Here is a 7,763-nt window from a genome sequence, read left to right on the forward strand (position 1 = left end):
AAAGCAATGCCATCGGTATCTGCACCGGTTACATCTGAGTCTGAAAATAACCAAGTGATGACCAGCCAAAAAGAAACCTAAGATTATTCTAGCAAAAGTATTTGAGAGGAAGCGAAAATCTAGGAATCACTCACCAAAGGTAGAAGACAATGAACTGATGGTTGAAACAAAGAAGACAAGGCAATAAAGCAAAAAGCCAAAGTCTATCGGTAATGTACCAGCAACTTCTACATCGGTAAATATTGTTATTTTTTCTTATAAACCAATGACACATTGTTAGAGGACAATAAAGAATATTAGGAGAAAAAAGCTTGATGATTTAAAGGAATATTTTGATGACTTTAATGATAGTGAGAAAGAGGAGATAGAATAGGAAGTCATTAAATATTTATATGTTAATGATCGGTCACCTTCTGAGATTAAATATGTTACTCCAAATTCTTTGTATAATTCTTTGGATAGCATTGCCATTGAAAGAGAACAAGAGATCAAGGAGAAAATTTTTGCACAATACTTTCTTGATGCTTCAAATTCTAAGTTATTTAAAACTATGGATAAGAACAAAGGCATCTTCTTTATGAGAAGGAGGTGACTCAGGTTACTAGAAGGTAAAACTTCTAAAGTAGAAAAGGATACACACATACATGTTAAAGTTGTTGTCAATATGCACCGAGTATTTAAAGCCGCTAGGCAGGCTGACCAAGCACCTGACCTATCCTTAGACAAACCGGATGAGGTATTTGATAGTCAAGGTGAAAGAGTGACATAAAAAATTGACCCTATTGATGTTGATGCATTAGATAATGAGGATGTCACTCCTGACAAAGAAAAATATGAGAAAGAGAAACAGGACAAAGAGAAAGCAGAGAAAGAACAAGTGGAAAAGAAAAATTAAGAAGAAGATAAAAGAAAAGAAGAAGACAAGAAGAAAGAAGAAGATAAGAGAAAAGAAGAAGACAAGAAGAAAGAAGAAGACATGATGAAGGAAGAAGAAAGGAAGAAGAAAGGAAGAAGGAGGTAGAAGTAGGAAGAGGATAAGAAGATAGAAGAAATGGAGAAGAAATAAGAAGATGAGAGAAAGAAAGAGTTAGAGAAGAAGAAAGAAGAAGAAAAGAAAAGAGTGGAAGAGGAGAAGGAAGTAGAGAAGACAAAAGAAGAAGAGATCAAGACCAAAGAAGGAGGGCAGACTCCTAAGGCAACCAGTGATCAAACTAAGTAGGTTGATTCCACCAGTCCTATTGATATAACTCTTGCATGTTTGACTCAATTAGTAGATGAGTTTGAGCTACTTTGAGGCATCAAACTTGCATAGGAGAAACTGGAAGAATTGCAGAGAAAGAAAGAACGGGATGTCATACAAATTGCAGTTGACACACTCACCAGTCTAATTCCTAGTACTAACCTCCCCAGTACCAACTCCTCTCTATCCAAGCTCAAACTTCTTTGTACTGTAGTAGAGGACTAGGTACAATGCTTCGAAGATGTTTCTTAAACAATTGCAAGTAAGAACCATGAGAAGGCACTTAATATTGCCTTAGTCAAGAAAATGAATGAACTCAGGACACAACTACTGAAGTAGCAGAATGATATCAGTGTTGCTATGTGTGAAGGTAAATTACTTCTTAATAAAATATGCCAACCCCATCTATTTTGTGAAGATGTGCTCAAACAGAAAGCTCAACTCCAATCTGGGTTACAGGAATATATCAGCAACTTCAAGATGCCCTATGATTTATTCACTGCCTATGGACAAACTGTTCATTGTTTTCAGCATCAGACTACCAAGATGGACTTAGAGATAAACAACCGGACTCAAGATTTGCAGGAGCTTCAACTGCTCCTATTACCTAAACTGCAGGTTCTTTAGAGATGTTTTCTCAACTTGGAAGCCATCATGGTAACTCAAGAGCTGAGTACCATCAATGCAATGAAAGAACTGGCATTCTAGATGAAGACTGAAAGTGAGTTTGCTACCTCATTACTTGAGTCATGGACATTGGACATGAAAACTTTTGTGCAAAACTTTAAATATGTTTTTGAGAAATTTCATTCCTTATTGTCAAAAACATCTATATTTTTGTATAAGGAAAAAGGGGTTACTTTGCATTACTTTGTCATTGTTGGAAAAGGGGGAGTAGTGTACATACATTAAAATTTTGGTGAATGATTATGCACTTACTTGTAAATTTTGCAAAGGGGGTAGTGTATATGCTTAGGGGGAGTAATTTTGATTATGGCATTTTTTTTGTAAAACACTTAGCTATCAAAATATTCCTAAGTGTTTCCATCAATGCCAAAGGGGGAGATTGTTGGCATTGTGATAATTTTTTGATTATCATTGATGGACACACACTTTCTTGATGTATGAGGTATGCTCAACTGGTAATTGTTCCAACTGGTATTGTGTATTATTGAATGTATAGTCTTTAGATTATCAGTATTTTGCAGAGGATGGTTTACCGGTCATAGATTGACTGAAGATCTCAAGTGGTATGAAGACCCCAAGCAGTACAAAGAACCCAAGCGGTAGTTAACTTTTGATCAGAACACTATGATCTTCCAGTCTTCATTTTTGACAACTGGTAATCGGTATATTGTTGTAGCGTCGTAAATTGTACGCACTTGCTAGGGTGGTACAATTTCACACCTAGTTTAGCACCCTCCTTGGTGCATTTTGCATTTTGTATTGCATTTCCCCTTTAGCACTTAATTAATTAAATTAATTAGGTCTAAGGTTCTATTTTATCATCTCCCATATCATAAAGTTGGGCCCTTTCCATTAAAGTGTGCCCCTTTCATTTTATTCTTCCAATACATCATTTAATCAAAAACCCTAATTAGGTCCTATTTTGAACTTGGGGGCTTGATTTCGGGGGTCAAAACATCTCAAAATCAGCTGTAACTTCGGGATTCACTCTAAAATCATCATATCTGATGGCCTTGAAAATTTGGTGAAAAGTTGTTGGGACCATGGCGCCCGGTGTGCACATGGTCCCAGACATTTTTCCCAAAATTTTAGGAGCGCGATCCAATCATAAAATAAAGCTTAACCCGAAGAAATTGGTGGGAGATTCAATCTCTAGGTTGGCCAAAAGTTGAAATTAAGACCTAGGGTTTCATATATAAGAGCTCTCTTTCTTCATTTGAAGGGATCCAGATTTTTTGGTTTCAAGGACCTTCTATGCAGCAAAAGAGAAGATCTTTGAAGACTTCAACAACATTCAACATCCATCCATCAAGCATCTATCAATTTCATTCATCCATTTAGGGCTTTGAAGGCATTGAAGAACAATAAGGGATCACCGACTGAAGATTGGCTTGTACCCCTCCCTTGGGGTTGGGTATGATTTCATGTTGTTTTCATGTCTTTGCATAAGCCTCATTATATCACTTGTATTCATGCTTTAGATCACTTTGCATCTTGATTTGGAGCATTTACATTATCATTTACAAGCAATTAGGGTTTACTTTCTAGGTTGCTCTAGTTTGCTTACTTGCATCTTAGGATCTTGCACACACACAAGGTCTGCACACACATTACTTTTACAATACAACTTGGCTATTCGTGGAGGTGGAAATCACCAAAGCGGGGGTTTGACTAAGGCAAAACCCTATATAGCCGCCCACCATACCTTTTCAGATATAAGTGCAGGTTTCAGGATTCGAACGACGCCGCAAGTTGCAGATCTGATGGTAGCAGACAGAGACTAAACTTCACACCAAATTGTAGAGCAAAAGACTAGGACAGGGGCATAGGGCGCCCTAGTCCTGCTAGGACAGGGGTGCTGGGCGCCCTAGTCCTTCTGTCAGACAACAAGTTTCAGCATTTTTGACAACTTTTCAGGTTGCAAAATAGTAGTTTCAGGAGCAGTTTCAGGGGCAGAATCAGGACAGTGGCGCCCACGCCCCCATCCCGAACATTTTCACTTAGATTTTAACACTAGGTACACATCTACATTCTTATCTTGTCCTTGTGTTTACAGCTTTCCATTGTTTAAGTTCAATTCTGCAATCTTGTTATTAGTTCATATTTGCACTTTGGGGTTAGGAATTGAACTTGCATCATTTTATCTTTCAATTACAACAAGGAATAGAAATCCTAATAGGTAGCCCATGGCTCTCTCTTCCACAAAAAGAAGTAGGCAATTGTGTGATACCTCTAGGCTCTTTCGTATTCCACAAATGTGTGATTGAAAGTGAGATTAGGGCATGTTTGCTTAGTTTCACTTTTTCCCCCACACATTTTGGTGAACCTGACGTGAACTCCAATCTTCTCTGATTCTGATTTATGTTTTCAAATTTGAGTGTTTATGATATTTCAAATTCAGATTTGTATTTACAAGTTTTAATTTCTTGCAAAATTCAAAAAAATTTAGAGGAAATTTTTTCTAAAACCGTAATTTTGTTGAACTTGTGGATAGCTTAATTGGGATCAATAATTTCAAATCTGATTTAGGAACTCATTTGAATCATAAATTTCATTTTCTAAATCTACATTCTAAGTGCTTGCATTGGTTAAAATTAAACATTTCCTTCTATTTTGCATGTGTTATCATTTGAAAGAGGAAAATTGTTGTCATGATGCATTCATTTCATGGATGTGATAATGGGTTAGCTTCCCTTGTTTCAATTTTTCCTTCTCCTAAAGAACCTCCCCCCATCAATAACAACATTTTAGTGCCTAAAAGAGTTGCTACCAATCCCTTTGAGACTCTCCCATGCTCTAAGGATGAAGACTTTAAGAGTGATCTTGACAATTCTCCTAAAATGTGCCTTTCCTATTTAGCTATCCTAGAGGAAGAGAATGATATCATAAACACCTTTCTTAATGTTACTTCACCTTCCCTACATGATGCCTCTCTAAGTGAAAAGGTATTTATGGACATTGACTTATTTTCTCCTAAAGTTGGTCCTTCCAATGGGGGCATGTTAGTGCAACAAGAGGTTATGAACACTTCTTTCAAAGATCTCCTTCCTAAGAATGAATCTTTGGAGAAATATGTTCATGTTCCTCCTAAAAAACACTCCCTTCATGAGGATCCTTTTGTGCAAGAAGATGACATTATCCCTACATTTCCTAGTGATGGTATTTCCTTTTCCAACAAAATTCCCACTAGAGATGATGAATTAATGATAAATGCTTACCCTTCTCCTAAAGTTTGTCTTACCCATAAGCATCCCTTAGAGAAAGAAGATGAAATAATAAGCAATTTCCTTAATTCTCTCTCCCCTAAAGATCATATTGAACATATTTTGAGGAAAGAGGATGAGTTTAACACATCTATTGATCCTCTCCCTCCTAAGGATGAGGAAATAATAAACAATGTTATCTCCTCTCCCGAAATTGACAATACTTCAAACATTCCTTTCAACAACTTCACTATTTGGGATGAACCATTAGAAGAAGGTGTAGACTATTCTATACCCCATGAGAGAACCCTAGCCAAAGGGGATGAAATCAAGATTGAAAACTCCCTTGATAGTTTCTCACCTTCCTTGAATCTCAATTATTCTCCCTCTAAAAATAAAGCATCTCCCTCTCCTCAACTTGGTTCTACTCATAAGGATACCCTAGTTCAAAGCAAGATGGTTAACATCTCTTTCAAAGATATCCCTCTCAAAAGTGAGACTTTAGAGAGTAATGTTGATCCTTCTCCTAGAGAGTTTATTCCCCATGTAGATCCTTTGATGATAGAGGATGATATGACCTTTCCTAGTATTACTCTTCCTACTAGAACATCAATGCCTACCCCTTGTCTCTCTCCTAAAATTGATTTAATCCATGATGAGATTTTAGTGCAAGAGAAGACTATCAACAATTCTTCCAACACTTTTGTTCATTCCTCTAAACCATCCTTAATTAATTTGATACATGTGAATGAAACACCTAACAAACCTCTCTTCACTGTCCAAGGTGCTTGTCCTTCTCAAAATTCTCAACCTTTAAATAAGCCTATCTTAGTGGTTCAAGGTGGTTATGCTAATGATTCTTTTTTCACTCCTAAGAAACCTATTATTACTGTGCAAGGAGGTTATTCTACTATGAGCCCTTATGAGTATGCTAAGCAACTGACTAGAGAGAGTTATAATGCGGTTGCTCATACCTATAACACAAGAAACAATAGGTAGCCTAATCCTCCTCCTGTTACTCCAGTTTCTCTTCCTAATCCTCAACCAATTCTTCCGCAAGCTCCACGTATTTCACAAGTTCTTGGTAAGGAATATGATCTCATAGAACAACTTAAAGCTACCCCTGCTAAGATATCCCTTTGGGATTTGATCCAAACTTCTTCTGCTCATCATGGAATGTTACAAGATGCCTTGAAAGATTTGAATGTTCCTCCACCTAATACATCTAGTAATATAGTGTCTTTGGTTAACTCTGTGATGAATCCTAAAGCTCAAATTGTGTTTACTCAAGATGAGTTGCCTACTAGTGAAATTCAACATCAATATGATCCCTTGATGATTGTGGTTATCATAAATGACACTGCTATAAGACGAACACTGGTAGATAATGGTTCTGGCCTTAATGTGTGTAACATTAATCTATTGCATAAGATGAATGTGGATACATCCCTTATTGAGCCTAACTCTCATCCCATTCGAGGCTTTGATAATGTGGCTAAGTCTTCATTAGGTATTATCACCTTACCCATCACAGTGGGACCTGTTACTTTGCCTACTCCTATCCATGTTATGTCGGGAAATCTAACATACAACTTGTTATTAGGGAGACCTTGGATTCACAGTATGCAAGCTATCCCCTCTACATTGCATAGACAAGTTAAATTCATTTATAATAATAAGACATATACCTTGATAGGTGATACTAATTTTCAAGCTTGTTTGCAAACATCTACTTCCAAAGGGAGTTCTTCTAAGCCTTCCTCTTCTAGTGATGATTCGTTAAACAAGATACCTATGGATGAATCATCACCCTTTGATAATCAAAATTCTTTGGATGAGTCTGAAGTTCCTGAAGAAGATTCTTCTCAACTTGAATCTACACATGAAAAGGCTTTTGATCCTGAGAAGGTTCTCATAGAAGACGATTGGGGATCTCTTGATTTCAATCCCACCTTTGTAGGTGAGTATAGGGTTCCTCCTAGAGAGCTTAAAGTTAAAAAGAAGGAAGAAACTAGAGATCAATCAGTCTTACCTGAATCTATGAGAAATAATTTTGTGGCTGCTTCTCAAACTTCTTCTCCTCACACCTCTAATTCTGAAGAATTTGATTCTTTGTCTTATGAAAAACCACCTTTTCTTTCTAAAATGGCTAATTGCTATGGTCGTGGTTTTCATATTTTGGCTAAGAGTGGCTATAGTGGAAATGGTTGTGGCGCAAATGAACAAGGAATTAAAGTTCCTTTAGAACATAACATGCATGAATATTCATTTGGACTTGGATATAATCTTTCTAAGCCCACCAAAGCATCTAAAAGACCATCTCTCAATGTGAATGCTATATTTAGTAGTGATGATGATCTCTCTTCAACTAAATCATCTTCTACTTCTATCAACTCTCATTCCCCTCATAAGGAAATCTTGGCAATGAACAAATCTCTTTATGACTCCCCTCAAACTTCTAAATCCACTTATGAATCTTTATCTCCTATTCATCATAAAGTCCTTTCCTCCAGGGATAAGGCTCTAATAATTTACACTCATCCCTCTTCTAAGATTTCTTGTGACTTTTCTTCTTCAATTTTTTTGATCTCACTTATAGTTGAGCATTTAGCATGTCATATTCAAATACCTCA

This window comes from Cryptomeria japonica, chromosome 8, assembly GCF_030272615.1.
Source record: "Cryptomeria japonica chromosome 8, Sugi_1.0, whole genome shotgun sequence".
In the NCBI taxonomy this organism is placed as follows: domain Eukaryota; kingdom Viridiplantae; phylum Streptophyta; class Pinopsida; order Cupressales; family Cupressaceae; genus Cryptomeria; species Cryptomeria japonica.